The sequence below is a fragment of the Entelurus aequoreus genome, linkage group LG03 (assembly GCF_033978785.1).
Source record: "Entelurus aequoreus isolate RoL-2023_Sb linkage group LG03, RoL_Eaeq_v1.1, whole genome shotgun sequence".
NCBI classification, from domain to species: domain Eukaryota; kingdom Metazoa; phylum Chordata; class Actinopteri; order Syngnathiformes; family Syngnathidae; genus Entelurus; species Entelurus aequoreus.
In genome coordinates, this window is record NC_084733.1 from 25,225,111 (window position 1) to 25,246,742 (window position 21,632).

Below are 21,632 nucleotides of genomic sequence, written 5' to 3' on the forward strand. Positions count from 1 at the left end.
CAAACAGAGACAGAATTCAATTTGGCTCAGTGAGGAGAAACGTGTGCATCTGTACCCTCGTACAGTGTCATTACGCTCTGACAAAAGATTGTACGCCTCCTCTTTTATTTGGACTTTCCCTGATTACATGGCAACAGCTGTTTCTAAAGGGGACGGGGTCGTAAACATCCATCGCCTTTGATTACAAAACAGTTCAAAAGAAAAGGTCGGTTCAAAAAAAGAGGTCGTAAAAGAGTTCAAAAAAGAGGTCGTAAAAGAGTTCAAAAAGAGGTCATAAAAAGAGTTCAAAAAGAGGTTCGTAATCTTACGATTAAGAGGTCGTAAAAGAGTTCAAAAAGAGGTGTCTGGACATTGGGCAGATCCTGCCTTCTCTCCGCTTTGTGGTTCTTGGGTCAAAACAATATCTTTCTGTTGATTACAATACATGAAAGAAACAGAACACCTTCATGTTGCTTCCCCCCCTACACAGTGGAATTTTACAAGCCTTCTTCTTGGTAGGTTCAAAGACAGCTTTTGTCTTCTCGCCGGAAACTCATTTCAACACAAAGTTTTGTGATAACTTAGATACAATTATTCTGACAGTAGTCCTGCAGAGCATTAACTTGTGCAAAGCTGGACATGGTAAATGGTAAATGGGTTATACTCGTATAGCGCTTTTCTACCTTCAAGGTACTCAAAGCGCTTTGACACTATTTCCACATTCACCCATTCACACACACATACACACTGATAGCGGGAGCTGCTATGCAAGGCCCTAACCACGACCCATCAGGAGCAAGGGTGAAGTGTCTTGCTCAAGGACACAACGGGCGTGACGAGGTTGGTAAAAGGTGGGGATCGAACCAGTAACCCTCAGGTGACACGGCCACTCTCCCAACCGCGCCACGCCAGTCCCCCTCACACCTAAAAGTCACCCAAAAAACACACGCTGTTGGTCTTTTCTTGCATTTACAAAAGGTAAACATGGTAGGCTATAAGCTACTAGGAGCTAGCAGCTACACAACAGCGCACAAGCTACATGTGGCTCTTCTGCCTCCTTGCTGTGGTTCCCTCAGTTCCTTTTTTTAACCCTGCAGTGAGAAAAAGTTTGCACTTTTAAAAAGAGTTCTATGATTCCCGACTGTGAGGCCGTGAATGCGCACAGGCTGAGTCCTGAAGTGCAAGTAAGGCAAGTAAAAGAGACTGGAAGCCTGAGTGTTGAGTTCAGTTTGGTAAAGATAACCATGAACACTTGCCAAAAAAGAAAAGAGAAAAGGAAAAATAGTTTATTTCCACGTGGACAGATTGTTTTTCCTGTAAAACAAAAAATAAAACAAATGACAACTTTTAAAAGTTTTTTTTTTTGGTCCTGTTTCAGTTGTGTGGACGCTATCCTTTGTGTGGAAATTGTTGATTGTCATGTCATGTACGGATGTACTTTGTGGACGCCGTCTGCTCCACACGCTGTAAGTCTTTGCTGTCGTCCAGCATTCTGTTTTTGTTTACTTTTTAGCCAGTTCAGTTTTAGTTTCGTTTTCCACAGCCATCCCTAAGCTTCAATGCCTTTTTTAGGGGCACTCGCCTTTAGTTTATTTTTGGTTTAAGCGTTAGATACGACGTTTACGAAGCAAAAAGCTACCTGCTGCCACCTACTGATATGGAAGAGTATTACACGGTTACTCTGCCGAGCTCTAGACGGCACCGACACTCAATTTTCAGATTATAATTACTGGTTTGCGTAAAATATTTTTAACCCAAATATGTGAAATTACATAATCTCCCACGGCACACCAGACTGTATCTCACGGCACAGTGGTTGAAAAACACTGGTATAGAGGGCTCTCATGATGTTAAAAAAACATATTTAGAAGGTTGTGAACAGGTTTTTTACCCTTTTGCTACACTGTAAAAACTGTTGCCTAGATCTAACTCAATAAAAATAAGGCAACATTTTCCAACCACTTTTTGTAAGTTTAGTCAGCTAATTAGTATTTTGAGTAAGGAGAACTTAATGATATGCATTTCGATTTATGCAAAAAGATTAAGTTGCGTTTACAGAAAAAGCCAAGAAATTGAGTAAAATCAATCTAAAAAAAAAAACATCAGCATATTAAACACACAAGACTTACCGTATTTCCTTGAATAGCCGCAGGGGCGTTAATTAATTTAAAACCTCCTGTCACACCTGCGTTTACCGGAAACCGGCGGGATGGCCGTGCATGCGGTAATTATTTTAAAACCTCTTCTCACTCCGGCGTTTACCAAAAGGAATCCATAAAATTTAGTCGTGCGCTTTGAGTGTGATGTAAGCATACCATCATGAAAAGCACATTTAATTAAAAAAAACGTTATTATGGTCTTACCTGTACTTATAAATGGAGTCCATTTGCAGCTCCTTCTGACCAAAAGCATCGATAACTTGTTTATAGAAGTCTTCATTATTTCCTTTTTTCCGTTTTAAAAGTCTCTGTCTCGATGGAGATATTCCTTTAATTATTACCTCCTGCTTCCATTGAAAGTCCAGTTTAGAAAACTGTTTTATTTTAGATACCCTCCTTGTTAAAAGGAAGAGAAAAAAATCTCTTGCTGCGTGTGTTCACTTCTTCTGCAGTACCGGAAGTCGCAAGAAGGATCACTAGCGCGGCAGCGCCCTCTACCACCAGGAGGCGGGAGTCATTTAATGACTTATACAGTATTTCACACACGCAGCTACGGTATATTAATAAAACATAGCTGCTTACTGTTCTCTTTAGCATACTGTACCGGTATTCAATAGCTTGGACCTTAAATCCTACTGAAAAGCTCTTTATCTTTTTTCCTTTGTGCGATTGTAAACTACTGAAAGCAGCTTCCTCCATTTTGAAAATGACGACAGATGCGTCACTCGTGACGTAACGAATTTGACCCGGTGGAAGTTCTAGCCATATGCAAAATATTTTGCGAAACGAGTTTGACCCGGTGAAAATTATAGACATGCGATGATAAAATTAATATTTTGCGAAACGAATTTGATCCAGCTTCAATAATGAACCGGCGATAAGGCCAAGCATGCGTTAATTATTTTGAGAAACGAGTTTGACCCGGCAGTAATTCTAGACGTGCGAATACTATATTCCCTGCGCCAATTCAAGGAAATACGGTAATTAAAATAAGTAACATTTAAATGAAAAAATAATTTTTGTACTCCATTTTATTAATTTTGACCAATTTACCCTTTCTCTGTTTTGAAAATGGAAACTGCTTAAAATAATTAGTTAGCATAATAATTTTAAAAAAATCAAGACATATCAAATTCCAACTTTTATTAAATCATTACCATATAAAAACAGTGGCAATGAGCTGGACAGTATGAACAGTCAACATCCATATTTAGTGCATATGAAAATATTTTATTTAAAATGAATCATTCAGTTATTTATTATACACCCACTTAAATAATACTGTGTTTCTCAAGTTTATCTCAAGTAGGCAAATAGACAGTCGCAGCGGAGAAAAGATGTATCTTCTGATGAAGACATCTTCTCACCACCGTCTCTTTGACAGACAGCGGCACGTAACGTGAATTCAAGGTCCGGCATTATTTTACACGCTGTGTTTTCAGATAAGGCCAGTAGCAGAGCCAGGGATAAATAGCCCGAGTGAAAGAGAAGCATAGAAGACAGTGCAATTACCTGCTCCTGTTTGTCCACGCCGCAGAGGAACAATACATCTATTCAACACCCGGCCTGCATTCTTGGCTCTGCAGCTGATGATTAAAGTCTCCTCTGATGCCAGCAGCACACGTCTTCCTCTCCACACCACTCAGCAGTACATCCAAGCACAATGGCACCTCTCTTCCCCTCTTACCTTGGCGTTTGCGAGCCGCCTGTCATACAAAAAGTGAGGCAGAAGGAAAGTACATCCTCAGTGAGAGTTCCTGGAGGATTATATTTTTTTATAATAATTCATTTCTTTTCCCAGGGAGACGTTTTGAGATGGAGTTCCAGCACTGCCTATTTGGTTTGTGGACCTGTGAAAATGACAAAAAAAAATAACAAGTGACTCCGGTGAGCTTGTTGTATTTAAAAGTTAAAGTTAAAGTACCAATGATTGTCGCACACACACTAGGTGTGGCGAAATTATTCTCTGCATTTGACCCATCACCCTTGATCACCCCCTGGGAGGTGAGGGGAGCAGTGGGCAGCAGCGGTGGCCGCGCCCGGGAATCGTTTTTGGTGATTTTTGACTCTCTACGTCCGAGTAATTGTGGCCCATATGCCCGTTTACAGTGAAGGTAACACAAGGCGTAGGATTTCATGGGCTTTTTTTTGTGACAGTTGCAACCTAAATGGTTGAATTCGGGGCAACTTTTTTAGAAAGTTGTAGCAAAATATTTCGAGGCTTAATTATTGTTTTTAATAAAATTGAATCAACTTGTGATTTTATGATTTTTTTTTATTAACATTTTAAGTGTTCCCTAATCTCAGAAAGCACAGGATTTAAAAAAATGTTTAAAACTGTAACAATGTTTTACTCATTTTATACCGCACAGACTTAATGGTAGTAAAAGCATATGCTGTATTTTACGGACTATGATTTAAGCCGCACCTACTAAATTTTACAAGAAGTAAAGTTTACATATGTTAGCCGCGCCGAACTATAAGCCGCAGATATATACCGGTAAGAAAGATTTTGTAAATGTTTATTTACATGAGAGCTGTCAAAGTTAACACGATGATAATGCGTTAACTATCCGTCCGTTTTGACCCTCGGGGAGTGCCGTAGCTGGGGGAACTTTTTTTAATTTTATTTGTATTTATTTTTTTCCAATATACCTTTATTTATAAAGTTCAACATTTACAAATGTAAACATATGAACAAGGACAATTAAAACAAGTACAAAAACCGTACAATACAGCGCCAGGGGGTTGTTAATTCAATAAAGTCATTATAGTAGAATGTAAAATATATATTTATATATGTACATATATATATGTAGTAATGTGTATAGTTATAGGCTCACACAAGTTCTGTAAATAGTTGAAATTTGGAACATAGCATTATAGTTTTCACAGCTTTTTGGTTGCTAGAGGTAGATAGCGTTTTAAAGAAAAGTTGTATCTCTTTTTTTTAAAGGCACAAAAAAGCAGGTTGGGTATTGAGAACCTCACATTTATGAATATAAAACTTAGCCAATAGCGGGGTGAACTTGGCTGCAGTTCACTCGTTATTCATAACCCAAGCGAGCAGAGTTGGACAAAGAAAAGTTGCCTACCTTATGGAAATATCAGGTTCAAAGCCAATGCAAGTTGTTCTCCTGACAAGAAAGGACTCTTTTTCGCCGCATCTCTGCAGCAAACACTTGCTGCGTTTAGGTGGGTGGTGCTTCACTTCCGTGTTCAGACTATGGTAAAGGTGCAACATAACATTTTAGATTGTTGCCTTGACTGATTTAGTAAGTAAGATGACATAAAAGTTCAAAGACGGTCGGCGGGATGTAGAAAGGAGACTTTTGTATTGCAAACAGTCGATCCGACATTAAAACATCCATCCATTTTCTACCGCTTTTCCCTTTCGGGATCGCGGGGGGTGCTGGAGCCTATCTCAGCTACAATGTCAAGACATTTTCTCAAAACAATCACACACTTTTCCGGCTTCAAAATAAAAGCGCTACGTTATACAACCGGTTTAACTGCATTTACCAAATGAAAATGTCTTGATCATGATTTGTCACTAGAAGTGGGCACCGAATCCGGTACTTTTTTGGCACAGACTGAAACCAGACGGTACTACCGGGCACCGATTCACGTAAGATCCAGCGATGCCATGTTCCGGTGCCTGGGTTGCATTGAATTAGCACCTGCGACAGGGGTTAGTGCGTGTGCCTCACAATACGAAGGTCCTGGGTTCGATCCTGGGCTCGGGGTCTTTCTGTGTGGAGTTTGCATGTTCTCCCCGTGACTGCGTGGGTTCCGTCCGGGTACTCCGGCTTCCTCCCACCTCCAAAGACATGCACCTGGGGATAGGTTGATTGGCAACACTAAATTGGCCCTAGTGTGTGAATGTGAGTGTGAATGTTGTCTGCCTATCTGTGTTGGCCCTGTGATGAGGTGGCGACTTGTCCAGGGTGTACCCAGCCTTCTGCACAAATGCAGCTGAGATAGGCTCCAGCACCCCCCGCAACCCAGAAAGGGACAATCGGTAGAAAATGGATGGATGGATGGAGGGGCAAGTACTTGCTAGCACTTGAGATAAAAACAGACGATTTCGAAGCGGACATGCTCTTAGTAATCTTGCAACCCATCAATGTTTCATGACAAAAACCCAACCATGCCAAATAGAAAACGCTTTAAAGTGTGGCTCGTCTTTTCCAAGTGCGATGCGGATGAAGGTTACGATCGCTGCAATATTTGTGACGTAAAAATCAAGGCAAGTGGCGGGAATACTTCCAATCTGAGGAAGCACCTGGTTAAACACAGGATTTTTCCCATGGCTGAAGAGTGCAGCCAAGTTTGGCACCTTTAGCGACTCGGCTGCAGACCAACAACACGAGGGAAGAAATGGCGTTCACATTTGGTGACGATAACAGTGACATCATCATCCTCTACGTCTGCTCCAGGTAAAAAGCCTACTGTATAAGAATAGGTTTGCTTTGCATTTTGACTATCATAATCAGCTCGGTTACTCGTACTGTACTTTGTAATGTTAATGTAAAGTTTTTGCTTCACTTTGTAGGTTAGTACTTTTGGAGAAAAAAAAATCTGGCTTGCTGAAATATTGTGTAAATTATGTTCTGGTTGAGTCCTCAATTACAAAATGAGTAGCAGGCTGAATATTAAATTGTATTAATTAATAGAGAAGGTTAAACCATTGCCATGCAGCAATATGAAAGGCCTACTGAAAGCCACTACTACCGACCACGCAGTCTGATAGTTTATATATCAATGATGAAATCTTAACATTGCAACACATGCCAATACGGCCGGGTTAATTTATAAAGTGACATTTAAAACTTCCCGGGAAATATCCGGCTGAAACGTCGCGGTATGATGACGTATGCGCGTGACGAAGTCAGAGTAACGGAAGTTATGGTACCCTTAGAATCCTATAAAAAAAAGCTCTGTTTTCATTTCATAATTCCACAGTATTCTGGACATCTTTTGCAATTTGTTTAATGAACAATGAAGGCTGCAAAGAAGACAGTTGTAGGTGGGATCGGTGTATTAGCAGCGGACTACAGCAACACAACCAGGAGGACTTTGTTGGAGCGCTAGCCGCGCTAGCCGCCGACCTCACCTTGACTTCCTACGTCTCTGGGCCGCCAAACGCATCGGGTGATGTCCTTCGTCCTTCTGCCGATCGCTGGAACGCAGGTGAGCATGGGTGTTGATGAGTAGATGAGGGCTGGCTGGCGTAGGTGGAGAGCTAATGTTTTTAGCATAGCTCTGTGAGGTCCCGTTGCTAAGTTGCTAAGTTAGCTTCAATGGCGTCGTTAGCACAGCATTGTTAACCTTCGCCAGGCTGGAAAGCATTAACCGTGTATTTACATGTCCACGGTTTAATAGTATTGTTGATTTTCTATCTATCCTTCCAGTCAGGGGTTTATTTTGTTGTTTCTATATGCAGTTAAAGCACGATGCTATCACGTTAGCTCGTAGCTAAAGCATTTCGCCAATGTATTGTCGTGGAGATAAAAGGCACTGAATGTCCATTTCGCGTTCCCGACTCTCATTTTCAAGAGGATATAGTATCCGAGGTGGTTTAAAATACAAATCCGTGATCCACAATAAAAAAAAGGAGAGTGTGGAATCCAATGAGCCAGCTTGTACCTAAGTTACGGTCAGAGCGAAAAAAGATACGTCCATCACTGTCTCTCAAGTCCTTCACTGTAACGTTCCTCATCTACGAATCTTTCATCCTCGCTCAAATTAATGGGGTAATCATCACTTTCTCGGTCCGAATCTCTCTCGCTCCATTGTAAACAACGGGGAATTGTGAGGAATCCTAGCTCCTGTGACGTCACGCTACTTCCAGTAGAGGCAAGGCTTTTTTTTATCAGCGAGCAAAAGTTGCGAACTTTATCGTCGATTTTCTCTACTAAATCCTTTCAGCAAAAATATGGCAATATCGCGAAATGATCAAGTATGACACATAGAATGGATCTGCTAATCCCGTTTAAATAAAAAAAAATAATTTCAGTAGGTCTTGAAGACCATTAACTTGTACAACATGTAATGTACAGAATAGCAGAAGCATTTATTCAGGTAGAAATATCTCAGATTACAGCTGGGATAGGCTCCTGCCCCCTGTGACACCAATAGGGACAAGCGGTAGAAAATGGATGGATGGGTACTACCAAACATCTCTGACAATCAAAGTATGATCATAACAATTGACATGTTGGGTTCTTAATGTGTGAAACTGCTATCTAAACATATGCAAGTGCTCCTAAAGCAGGAATAGAAATTCTGTATTTCTACAAAATACAAAATCTGGCAAGACACCAACACACAGTAGGTGTTTTTTTTATTGCCATTTAAATCATGTTTGTCCTTATTGTGTTGAGCTGTTTAAAAAAGCAGAATGTTTAAGACACATTTATTTAAAGCATAAAAATTGTCCGTTCATGGTGTCAAAACTTGAAAATTATCTGTCTAGGGTACACTTATTAATGATTAAAAAATGCTATGTATCCCCGATTAATCGCAATTCATTTTGAGTTAACTATTAACAAAATTTGATTAATCGCGATGTCTGGAGCTCCTGGGTCCCACCGTCCATCCCTTCCGGGTGCCCGTCTTGGTTGGGGCCTGCTGGGTCTGGTCCCTGCGTGTACTGTGGTAGTTTGGTGCTGCAGGGTATTCCGAGGTGCTGCGAGTCGGCCAGTTGTTGGGCTAGCGACCTTGTGTGTCAGCATGTCTGTGATCTTCTTTTAATTCTTTTTTTTTTTTTTTAATAGATTTAATTATTTATTTATTCTTATTTTTTTATGTATTTTATTAATATTATTATTATTATTATTATTATTATTATTTATTTATTTATTTTATTTATTCATTTTCCCCTACCTCAGGGGGGGGACTCGGCGGAACGGTTGCTGGTTGTTCCATCTCCATCGTTGGGGTCCCTGCGGGTGGGGTGGGTGGTTCCCGTGGCCCCGTTCTGGGTGGTCCTGTGGCGGGCGGCTTGGGTGGGGTGGCCGTGGGCTGGCCTCGCCGGGCTCTCCGGGGGGGGGGGGGGGGGGGGGGGGGGGGGGGTCATGGGGGGCCCGGTTGCCGGTGGGGCGGGGTCGGTCTTCCTGTCCGGTTGCGGGGGGTCTCCGGGCCCCTCGGGCGGGGCGTCCCGTCTTTCTGTCCGTGTGGGGTGTGGTCTCTCGCTGGCTTGGGGTCTGGCTGCCGCCTGCTTTTCTCGTGCCTTGTCCTCTGCCGGGTGCGTCTGTCTGCGGCCTGCTGCTGGCCCTTGTGGGCGGCGCGGTGGGCCAGGCTCTGGGGTTCCTGTCGCTGTCCGGCTTGGCTGCGTGGGGGCGGTGGTCCCTGGTTCCCTGGGCACCACACCTACTGTTTATGGGATGGGCTCTCGGGGAGGCTGGGGCCGTACTCTGGCTCCCGCACACACTGGGAGTCAAATGTATTGTACATGCAAATTCACATATACTCACATACATACATACGCTCCCACATACATATACAAATACAGTACATATTTACACACTCAAATTTCGTACATCCACACGCACCCTCATTATACAAACATACTGTATACACATACTGTACATATACATTCACTGTAAAAACATACATATACACGTACTGTACATATACACTCACTGTACAAACACACACATACACATACTGTACATATACATTCACTGTACAAACACACATACATATACTGTACATATACATTCACTGTACAAACACACATATACACATACTGTATACACATACTGTACATATACATTCACTGTACAAACACACACATACACATTCTATACATATACATTCACAGTACAAACACACATATACACATTCATTCACTGTACAAGCACACATATACGCATACTGTACATATACAAGTACATATGCACACATACGCTCATGAACATAATCACGTTTCATCAAACATATATTAACGTTGTTGCCCTAGGGTAAACTGGGTATAACACATGGTACACTGACAAAGCTTAACCTATTGTTACTATAACAATCTACAAGGTTAATGTAGGTTGCTTCTCTTTCTTCCCCTCCATTTTTCTGCATTCTTTCGTATCTTAAGTTATCATTACGTATTTGTATTGTTGCATTTGAACAATTGTATTGTTGATAATAAAGGTAAAGTGTTGGTATTGTTTATTATCAATAGCACTATTTCTATTGGTATTCATATTGCTCCATTTTTAGTGTAATAATGCTCATTATCATTTCTGTATTATTTTTTATTTTCGTTAACTGCTTATTTGCTATTATTTTTACCATCATATTTTTACATGTCGTATTTGCTGATGTTGCTCTGTTGTTGTTGTTGTTGTTGTGTTTGCTGTTGTTGTTTTTGTCTCTCTGTCTAATCCCCCTCTTGTCCCCACAATTCCCCCCTCTGTCTTCCTTTTTTTCTCTTTCTATCCCCTCCTGCTCCGGCCCGGCTGCACCAAATGATAATATAAATCAATTTAATAAAGTCAAAATACAAATAAGGCAACAAGAGAAGTATCCTACACTTCTCTTTTGTAAAGTAAATCTGAACAGCCGATATGGGCATCTACATCAACTATATCAGGGGTCACCAACGCGGTGCCCGCGGGCACCTGGTCGCCCGTAAGGACCAGATGAGTCGCCCGCGGGCCTGTTCTAAAAAAAAAATTAAAAAAATAAATAAATAAAAATTTAATTTTTTTTTTTTTTTTTTTTTTTTTAAATTAAATCTACATAGAAAAAATACAAGATACACTTTCAATCAGTGCATCAACCCAAACAACCTCCCCCATGCACACTCATCCACACCCACTCACACAAAAGGGGTTATTTCTTTCTGCTACCAATATTCTGGTTCCCACAACATAGACAACACATCTGCAAGGGACACAGTCCCTGAAGCACACATGATTGTATAGGCTGCTGGTCCACTAACATTTTCATTAATTACTATTTTTTATGTAATTTTTTTTTATATTGTTTTACTTTCTTTTTTATCCAAGAAAATGTTTTTTATTTATTTATCTTATTTTATTTTATTTTTTTAAAAAGGGCCTTATCTTCAACAGACCAGGTTGTCAATGAAATTAGATTTTTTTAAAGGGTTTTTTAAACCAGGCCCTGTCCAGATAATGTCCAAGTCGGACTCAGCAACACACACCTTCATTCATGTACACAGAAAAAAATTAGGGAACACAACAGATTGCATATAATTTATAAACAAAATTAAATTTTCAAAATAAGCATTTATGTACAGTCCAGATTATGTCCAGGTCACTCAAATTAGGGAACACAACAACAGATATCATAAAATCTATAAACATAATTATACTTTCAAAATAAACCTTTGAGGACTTCTCATCTTTTTTTAAATGTTTTTTGGCATCATTATCGTTTTCAACCATGTAACTTTCTAAAGTTAGAAAATACTGAATAAATGTTTTAAAGAAAGTAATACTAAGTGAATATCTGTTTTTGGCCTTAAAAATAAACATTTTACCGAGTACTATAATTAAATTGACTAAATCATGATTGTCAATGAACTCTCCTAAAATAACAGAAACCACATTAAGCTTCATAAACAAACCAATCCTTAAACACATTTTTTCAACTTCCACCCAAAACAAAGACACAATATGACAATACCAAAACAAATGCAGGATGGATTCAGGCTCCTGACAACAAAATTGGCAATCATCTGACTCTGTCATATTCCATAATTTTAACATTTTCCCTGTGGGTAAGAAGTTATAAATAATTTTAATTTGAAAATAACGATTTTGCACATCGATAGTGGTTTTATAGATTAGTTTGAATATGGCATCCCATGGCAACGGGCAGTCAAAAAAGTCCTCCCATTTTCCATTTGTGTTGTATGAGGCAGCCTTCAAAGATTTCTTTATTAAATAAAAATTATATATTTTTCTATTTATTTGAGTTCCTTTTTGCCAACTAGAATTTCTTATTAGAGGTTTACAAACTAATAATTTAGTAGTTCCATAATTAATTATTTGTTTCCATCTTTTTCCAATTACTCCAGTTAGTTGATAAAATGAAAAGCTTGAGCAAGCATCACCATACATAGCTCTAAATTCATCATACTTCATAATTTTACCATTCTCATTGACAATATCATTGACAAAAATGATTCCTCTTTCAAACATATGTTTCCAAAAGAAAGGCTTTCCATCTATTACAATATTAGAGTTCATCCATATTAACTGCTGCAAAATATCATCTCTTTTTTCTGGCACATAAAATTGAAAACACCACTATGAGTGGATTGTTTCCTTTATGAACCCCGCCATGTTTCCCAGCAGACTCTCTGGGAGGGGATCACTTGTAAAAAAGGATACAATTTCTTTTGATACAGTACATGTTTTTTGTCCAACAGGACATTTGTGTACCACTCAATGTTTAAATACATCTTTGGAACAATTGATGCTTTTAAAGACAGACACATAGCTTCAAGGTTGAGAAGTTTCAGGCCCCCATATTCATACTATTTGTACAAAACCTTTCTTTTAATCTTTTCTGGTTTGCCGTTCCAGACAAAATCGAAGAACCTCCGCTCATAAATCTTAAAAAAGTTTTGTGATGGAGCTGGTAATGACAAAAACAAATAAATAAATTGAGGAATAATTAACGAGTTGGCAATAGACATTTTACCATACAAGGTTAGGGATTTCCCTTTCCATAATTGCATAATTTTGTCCAGCTTTCTTAGTCGATTATCATAATTTACTGAGCCTAGATCTTCCAGATTTTCTGGGACAACAACACCAAGTATGTTAACTGGTCCATCTGTCCACAAAACAGGCACTTTGCATTCCATTCGAAAGGATGTTCCCTTTAGATTTACGATCCTTAACATTTTACATTTATCATAATTAAGCTTAAGGCCAGATTGCTGTGAAAATATGTCCAAAAGATTAAGAAGGTTCCGCAAACAATGAGGAAAAATCTTATCTTTGTGAATCAGCCTTTTCTGACATGAACTTCATCAAGAACAAACACAGAACACGCCTCACTGATGCACATCTGCAAGACTCACTCAGAGTTGCAGTGTCAAGTTACACACCAGAGTACAACACACTAGTTAACGGCATGCAATGCCAGGCTTCCCACTAACTGACAAAGAACAGATAACAGATTTGGTGTCCAGTTCAAAGTGTGACATGATTTAAAAATTTGAGTTTACTTTTGTATTTTACATGAGTTATTATTTGTACAAACATGGTGCAAAGTAATTCATGATTTGTTAAAAAATGTTTGTGGCTAGCTAGTTAAAATGGGATATTGTGATTTCACAAGACTGTCTTAGAAGTGATCATTTGAAAATGTTCAATTTGAAAAATGTGCACTTAGAGAAAATATAAAAATAAAGTGTTGCATATTGATATTTATCTGTTTCTATATATATTTATTGTGAGAAATCATTAAGATGATCAGTGTTTCCACAAACATAAATATTATTAATTATTAATAATAACAGAGTTAAAGGTAAATTGAGCAAATTGGCTACTTCTGGCAATTTATTTAAGTGTGTATCTAACTGGTAGACCTTCGCATTAATCAGTACCCAAGAAGTAGCCCTTGGTTTCAAAAAGGTTGGTGACCCCTGCTCTATAGGCATGCTTGATGTTTGTGTAAACATGGTTGAGTGTGTTTACTCCCCAAGTTGCTAATTTGATGTGCTGGCTAGGAAGTGAGGTGTCTTGCTGAATGTTTGTATATCCGGAAGGCTTGGTGTATTCAGACAAGGGTGCTCTTTGAGCGATAAAGAGTTGATGTATTGTTACATGTTGTTGTTCCTGCTTCGTCCACTGAAGAAACAAAAATAAGTTTTGATTAGACAGTTTATGCGCAGTTACAAAACAACGGTGCATTCATCATGAATATAAACTGATTAATTAAAAGGTGAGTGAGGAGACGCCGACTGGTGTGCTCGCTGGTAAATTTTATTTCAAAATACACCCAGACGGGACTTTAGTTAAATCTGTTTTAAGCAAATAAATGTAGTGCATTCAAGTAACACATAGTAAAAATGTTCCTGTATGACATTGACAGTAAAATGTAATTAGCGTCCAAATATTAAGGGCTTTGTAAAGGTAATTTAAATTATGAAAGCAAGAATTAACCTGTAATTAATCATGATTAACCCAAATTTAAAAATGTGATTAATCTGATTAAAAATATTATATCATTTGACATAACACATGTAAAGTCTTTATAAGCCTTCCACACAGCTTTCAAACAGTTACAAACACTTCCTAGGCTCTTAAAACACTCCAAAAGCGATTTAATTTGAAAACTTAAATGGGTACTCAAATTGCAATGTACTCAATAGTATTTGGATTATTATTGCTATTATAGTATAGTATAGCACAGGTGTCCAACTCAAGGCCCGGGGGCCAGATCTGGCCCGCCACATTATTATAGGTGGCCCGACAAAGCCTGGAAATAATACACTTCACTGAAGTAATTTTTCTTTTTACTAAATGTATTTTTTCTTTCCATTTTGACAGAAAAAAATGTGTATCTCATGCATCAAATATTATATTATATACCATATTACTTTTTTTTTTTTAATAATAATAAATACTTAAATATCTGTTTGTCACCTTGACTTATGATTTCAAAGCCAGTTATGCATCAATTTGTAAATAAACATTCCAATAATCAAATACATAATGCATATGTGTAACAATATCATGAGGCGATTAAACATTTATATGCATAAATTATTCACTGTTATAAGCAGCCATAACTGCGATGTGGCCCTCAATTAAAAATGACTTTGACACCCCAAAGTATAGCACACTGTAGAATAGTACTGTATTGTGTAGTACATCTTCCTGAGAACTATGCAACACGATATAATAATAGTTGCGTAATGCTTGCAATAGTAAGTATTCTAACCATGTTCACTTTAGCAGAAATGTAAATAAGTGACTAGAAATCAGTTTGTTCTGAGTAAGGGTTTAAAGGATGGTTCTGTTCTATTAAAATTTGCTTCAATTAATCCAACAAACGCTCGTGTGTCATATCCATTATTTAACAACGCTGTTCTGTTGACGCGCACACAGTTGACAGCACAAGCTCATCTTTTTCAAAGCTGCAGAAACCAGCAGATCTTCTTAGTTTCTGGCCGCAGGCGTCGTCGGCCCTGCAGGGAGCTTGGCGGGCCTGGTGCGCTGTTACAGCTTCTCGCCTGGTCTTTGTGTTTGCTTGGGGAAGGAATCTCCACGGGGCTCGACTGGCAGCAGAAAGCCGCTGATGACGTGAATGAGGAAATACGAGGAATCACTAACAATCACTCTGCTGTGGAGTATTACACTGGGATGTCTGTGGGCCAGTTTTGGGTCTCTGGCAGACATCTGATCTGTTTTTTTTTCCATAGAAAATGTTACGGTGGCGCATGTCAACGGCAGTGTCAATGTACAGGTAAAAATGCTCATTTAATTATCCTGACAACAACAAAAACATGCAATGATGGACACGATATGCAGCACTATGCAAAACAGCAACACACTAAACAGAAACTAATGCAGCTCGATTTCTGAGCGCGTAGAAACCCAACACTGTTATAGGTAGCATAGCCACAAAATAATGACGCAAAGCAGAATTGCAACCATTTCAATCTTGTAACATCGCCAACTTTTTTGCGTATGCAGTACCAATGAGGTATATGGCTATTGAATGATACCCTTATGGGTATCATGTAATGGCTACTGAATTGTATGCGGACTTTGATAAAAACTGCTGCACTTTATATACTTCTGCACTTTAAATGAAGCTGCTAAAATATTGTAACTTGACCGCCCACTGATTTGTAAATGGTAAATGGGTTATACTTGTATCGCGCTTTTCTACCTTCCAGGTACTCAAAGCGCTTTGACACTATTTCCACATTCACCCATTCACACACATTCACACACACATTCAGACACTGATGGCTAGAGCTGACATGCAAGGCCCTAACCACGACCCATCAAAAGCAAGGGTGACATGTCTTGCTCAAGGACACAACAGACGTGACGAGGTTGGTAGAAGGTGGGGATTGCACCAGGAACCCTCAGGTTGCACAGCTCTCCCAACTACGCCACGCCGTCCCCACTCATATACCCTCTATGTATTGTACTTGTATTGTCAATTGTTTATCAATATGTAAGTTCATTATTGTTGTGTATTTTCAACCCTGTGTAATTTAATTGTGGATGTTAGATGCACCATAAAAACACTCCAGATTGAAATTAGCATAGTGCTAAATCTGGTGCAGCCATCTTCTTAATGTAACTGCGCATTGTCCGACAAATAAACAAATACAAACAAACAGAGAACCCGTCTAGAGGGCAGGGTTGGAATATAAAGCATCCTGATTGGCAATCAGGGACAGGTAAGGAAGCGAGCGCCCAGACTGAAAAATTTGGTGACTATAGGAGACAGACGAGAAGTGGAACTGAATATAAGAGCACTGGAAAGGAAACACGAGTAACATAAATAGAAGTGAAGTGAATTATATTTATATAGCGCTTTTCTCTAGTGACTCAAAGCGCTTTACATAGTGAAACCCAATATCTAAGTTACATTTAAACCAGTGTGGGTGGCACTGGGAGCAGGTGGGTAAAGTGTCTTACCCAAAGACACAACAGCAGTGACTAGGATGGCGGAAGCGGGGCTCGAACCTGGAACCCTCAAGTTGCTGGCACGGCCACTCTACCAACCGAGCTATGCCCCAGAAAAAAGTCCAAACCAAAAAGGATGAAAACTGAAAAGTGATGGATGGATGGATGGATAGCAGACGACTGGAAAGACAGTAATTGGGGAAGGGAAGGCAAGCTACAGAAAACCCAACTGAGTTTTAGCCCGGGGGTTACCCGAGAGAGAGGGGGGGAAATGAGCACCCCAACAGGAAGGATAAACCATGACCTATGCTCGTGGGTAAAAATAAGGATGAGTGCAGTCTGTTCATGTGGCAAAGGCTACAAGAACCAGCATGGTCTGAGGATCCACCAGACCAAAATGAAATGTTTGACAGGGAAGCAAGTGGTGCAACGCACAGGTCTGGTACCAAAGCCAACACACAGTGCCCAGACCCTGCAACAGGCATTCCCAACATGAGAGAGTTGGACATGAGAAATAATACAGAGATTCTTTACCGAGTCGCTTTGTGTAATTGTTTTCTTGTCAAATGTTAAGGTGGTATTGTTAAATAAGTGCCGTTGTCTAGCAGGACCGATAAACAAAATTTTCGTTTTCTTAGCGTTAAGATGCAAAAAGTTGCTGGATATCCATTGTTTAATTTCATTTAGACACGCCTCCAGGTGACTACAATCCGGCATGCTGGTCAACTTTAGGGGCATGTAGAGTTGGGTGTCATCAGCATAACAGTGAAAGTGTATGATGTCACCTCGCGGCAGCATGTAGATCAGGGGTCACCAACGCGGTGCCCGCGGGCACCAGGTAGCCCGTAAGGACCAGATGAGTAGCCCGCTGGCCTGTTCTAAAAATAGCTCAAATAGCAGCACTTACCAGTGAGCTGCCTCTATTTTTTTAATTTTATTTATTTACTAACAAGCTGGTCTCGCTTTGCCCGACATTTTTAATTCTAAGAGAGACAAAACTCAAATAGAATTTGAAAATCCAAGAAAATATTTTAAAGACTTGGTCTTCTTTTGTTTAAATAAATTCATTAATTTTTTTACTTTGCTTTTTATAACTTTCAGAAAGACAATTTTAGAGAAAAAATACAACTTTAAAAATGATTTTAGGATTTTTAAACACATATACCTTTTTGCCTTTTAAATTCCTTCCTCTTCTTTCCTGACAATTTAAATCAATGTTCAAGTAAATTTATTTTTTTTTATTGTAAAGAATAATAAATACATTTTAATTTAATTTTTCATTTTAGCTTCTGTTTTTTCGACAAAGAATATTTGTGAAATATTTCTTCAAACTTATTATGATTAAAATTCAAAAAAATTATTCTGGCAAATCCAGAAAATCTGTAGAATCAAATTTAAAACTTATTTAAAAGTCTTTTGAATTTCTTTTAAAATTTTTGTTCTGGAAAATCTAGAAGAAATAATGATTTGTCTTTGTTAGAAATATAGGTTGGTCCAATTTGTTATATATTCTAACAAAGTGTAGATTGGATTTTAACCAATTTAAATCAAATCAATCAAAATGCTAAAATTAATCTTAATCAGGAAAAATTACTAATGTTGTTCCATAAATTATTTTCTTAATTTTTTCAAAAAGATTCGAATTAGCTAGTTTTTCTCTTCTTTTTTTCGGTTGAATTTTGAATTTTAAAGAGTCGAAATTGAAGATAAACTATGTTTCAAAATTTAATTGTCATTTTTTCGTGTTTTCTCCTCTTTTAAACCGTTCAATTAAGTGTAAATATCATTAATTATTAATAATAACATAGAGTTAAAGGTAAATTGAACAAATTGGCTATTTCTGGCAATTTATTTAAGTGTGTATCAAACTGGTAGCCCTTCGCATTCATCACTACCCAAGAAGTAGCTCTTGCTTTCAAAAAGGTTGGTGACCCCTGATGTAGATGCTGAAGAGTGTAGGGCCAAGCACTGAACCCTGTGGAACTCTGCATGTTGAGGATATTTGGTGTGATATTCCTTGCCTCTGTCAGAAGGCTTTGACAACGACTCCAATGAAGAGGATTTACCAACTTGTCTTTCCAAAGAGTATTTATTCCAATTTGTTGGTGTAGATTATGTCACGGCCAGGGCGCATTCCAATGCGCCCTCATCTTTGCATCCTGACGAGCGCACCGCGGGCCACGCCCACAGGCGCTCTCTCTCCACTGCGGGCGTGCCTCCTCGCGCCTGGAGACAATTGGCTATCAGCGCACCTGTGTCTAATCAGACAAGCAGCATAAGGACCAGTGGACCCAAGGATCCTGGCGGGAACTTAGTTCACATATGGTGTACCGTAATCGACAAGCTTTATGCTCTATCCTTGTTTCCTCTCCGTGGCTTGATTTGTCCCTTGTCTTCTCCCGTATTTCCGCAGTGTTTTCCTTCTGTTGCCCTGGATCTCGACTGCCTCCCTCTTTCCTCGACTCCTCGCTTGCCCCTGGACTCTGACGCCTCTCTCTCGCCCCGGATCACCTGCCTGCCCCATGGACTGCCTCGTTCTTTCACTCTCGTCAACACTTGATAACACACAGTTCGGCAAACTACACACATAGTCTTACACCACACACTCTTGTATTTTGGTCACACACTCCATTCAATAGTTTAGTAGTATTGTTTGTTATTATTATATATACACTGACTATATATATAATAAATTATTGAACATTACTGCCCTCTGGTGTCTGCTGCTTTTGAGCCAGCAGATTTGGTCACATTTTCAGTAGACCCATAATAAATTCATAAAAGAACCAAACTTCATGAATGTTTTTTGTGACCAACAAGTATGTGCTCCAATCATTCTATCCTAAAAAAAATAAAAGAGTTGTAGAAATTATGGAAACTCAAGACAGCCATGACATTATGTCCTTCACAAGTGTATGTAAACTTTTGACCACAACTGTATATATACACTACCGTTCAAAAGTTTGGGGTCATCCAAACAATTTTGTGGAATAGCCTTCATTTCTAAGAACAAGAATAGACTGTCGAGTTTCAGATGAAAGTTCTCTTTTTCTGGCCATTTTGAGCGTTTAATTGACCCCACAAATGTGATGCTCCAGAAACTCAATCTGCTCAGAGGAAGGTCAGTTTTGTAGCTTCTGTAACGAGCTAAACTGTTTTCAGATGTGTGAACATGATTGCACAAGGGTTTTCTAATCATCAATTAGCCTTCTGAGCCAATGAGCAAACACATTGTACCATTAGAACACTGGAGTGATAGTTGCTGGAAATGGGCCTCTATACACCTATGTAGATATTGCACCAAAAACCAGACATTTGCAGCTAGAATAGTCATTTACCACATTAGCAATGTATAGAGTGTATTTCTTTAAAGTTAAGACTAGTTTAAAGTTATCTTCATTGAAAAGTACAGTGCTTTTCCTTCAAAAATAAGGACATTTCAATGTGACCCCAAACTTTTGAACGGTAGTGTATATATATATATTTGCGTAACATGCATCTATATATTACACATACTATGAAGAAATGGCAGATAATCTTATTTGTAATGCTGCCCTACAAAAAGCAGTGTTTACATGACAGATATGTTGACGTGTGATAATAATTTCCTTTTACCAACAAAAATAATAGCTTTTTCAGCAAATTGTGCATGCATAATTATGCACAAGTTATATTTTGGTACTTCACGCATGCTAACTGTTGGCATGCTCGCTTTCTCCGATCAATTTTCAGATACATAACTAAGAGTCATATAATTTGTTACTTGACACTATCTGGTTAGCGTGCTAACTCTTAGCATTTCAATTCGGTTTCAGCTATTCAGCATTCACATGCAATTCCTACCAAACAAAATAGCATTTTGTAGTTACCGTTAACATTGACAATGAATTAAAACAGTACAGTAATTGGAGAATGAGGTCTGAGTGTATGCTTTTACTACCTTCTAATGCAGACCTGGGCATTGTACGGCCCGCGGGCCGCATCCGGCCCTTTGCGCATCCCTGTCCGGCCCGCGTGAGGCCAATCATAAATTACAAAATAAATTTCAAAAAGTATCTATGTCGAGTGTGCAATACAACGGTGGTGCTTTTGTTTTGAAAAGCGTTATTTGTATTACTTCCGTGTGGACGTATGCGCGTGTGCGATTGTGAGTGAATTGAACGGCGCAATTAAAAATTACAAAATAAAGTTTAAAAAACATCTATGTCGTGCGAGAAATACAACTGTGCTGCTTTTATTTTGAAATGTGTTATTTATGCCGTATGTCCGGGGGGAACCTGTGAGTGAAGGTGCATAGAGACAAGTGATGAGACGCTAAAAAAAGAAAAGTTGATGAGGAATGGCGTGTTTCCAACAAGACATGGACTGCCAAGTATTTCTTTACATAAATTAATGGTAAAGCCGTGTGCTTAATGTGTGGTACACAGGTTGCTGTGTTTGAATATCATTTTAATCGCCACTACACGAAGAAACACGAGGGAAAATACCGGAATGTGTCTGATGAAGCGCGCGCAAGGGAGGCTGATGCGTTGATGGTAAAACTGCAAAGCCAACAAGGACTTTGTGCCATATTTCACACCCCCAGAGATGCAGCCGTCAGGACAAGTTTCGTCATTTCTCACAAAAGCGCCAGAAAAAGTAAGGCGTTTTCTGACGGAGAGTTTATTAAGGAGTGCTTATTGGACTTTGTTGCGCTGATAATGCCCGGAGACATGGACTGTTTTTCGCTAACTTTGGATGAGAGCTCTGATGCAGTCAATTAAGGAGACAACCACAGGTAATGACTTGCTCACAGAGGTAAATGCGTGTTGGGACAAGCTGGCAGGTGTGACAATCCAATCCACTTTATTTATATAGC

The 21,632-nt window shown here is 39.1% G+C and overlaps 1 long non-coding RNA gene across 1 annotated transcript in view; it reads right to left on the reverse strand.

Annotated features, from left to right (window-relative positions):
* Positions 1-3,922: 3,922 nt before the first annotated feature.
* The window catches only part of LOC133645616 (uncharacterized), a 62,856-nt gene continuing 45,146 nt past the window's right edge, over positions 3,923-21,632 (reverse strand). Inside the window, exon 3 of the long non-coding RNA XR_009825157.1 lies at positions 3,923-3,988. This is a non-coding gene — a long non-coding RNA (uncharacterized LOC133645616). The remainder of the gene's footprint in view (positions 3,989-21,632) is intronic.